We start from the raw sequence: 1,003 nt of genomic DNA, 5'->3' as shown, positions 1-1,003 counted from the left end.
CAATAATGCTCACCATATTTGATTGTGACATGGGGAAAGGAAATTTGTTTTGTTAGTATTTTTATTGGAGGCAGGAGGAAACCCACGAACATTAGGTGTCCTCTCAGCTTAGATATCTTTTCTGACCCAATAGGATTTACTGCTCAGCCCAACTGCGCATGTACAAGGGGAGGGTAGTTATATTCTTTCTCCCTCCATCAATATATTTCCTACAGTGTGAAAACACGTCCTTCCAGCCTTTATTTGCAGACCAAGTAGCTCAAACATCATGGCAACCTTAATGGCCTTTCTGTGTCTCCAAAATAGGGTTCGGTATCCCTCCCATACCTTTCCTAAAGGCATGTAACTGTCCATCTGTCTTGTTCTCTCTAATATACCCAGCATTGAGCACAGTGTCTGGCACCTAGCAGGAGCTCAATAAATACTTATTGAATGTTGTGGTAGTATCCTCCAAGTAAATCTTCTCCACTTGTCCGGAGGTTGGCCAAAGCTCCTGCCCCATCCCTGATACACACAGACACTGCGCTTCCAGTTTGCTTTCATTAGGTCCTGAGTAGGAAGAGTCAATTAGGACTTTCATTGATGGGTGGTCACCATCTTCCTTACCAGAAGCCATGTCTTCCTTAGCAACCAAAGTTTGCATGGCCCAGGGTGAGTCTTTATAGCTTTACCCTAACACAGGCAGTGGGGCGATAAAGACTCAATTTCTTGCACGAGGTAAGCGGGCAACACAAAGGTGTCTTCCAGTTGGTCACTAGCATTCTCAGGATTTCTTTCACTTTGGGCTTGTAGCAGCCCAGCCCGGTCCCCCACCCTCCCCCTCTGAAAGAGGAAGCTGGATTTCTCCCTAGGCCCTTTCCTCTGGACTAGCTTTCTTGGCTGCTTTAGGGTTTCAATTGAGCAGAGACAGAACGTTTTTCCCACTTATTTTCACAAGGAGTGATCTGCTGCTCCTAATCATTCCTTGCCCAGCCTGGAGCCCCCACGGCACAGCCGACAGCAA

Source organism: Equus caballus, chromosome 4, assembly GCF_041296265.1.
Source record: "Equus caballus isolate H_3958 breed thoroughbred chromosome 4, TB-T2T, whole genome shotgun sequence".
NCBI lineage: Eukaryota > Metazoa > Chordata > Mammalia > Perissodactyla > Equidae > Equus > Equus caballus.
This window is presented reverse-complemented; position numbering follows the sequence as displayed.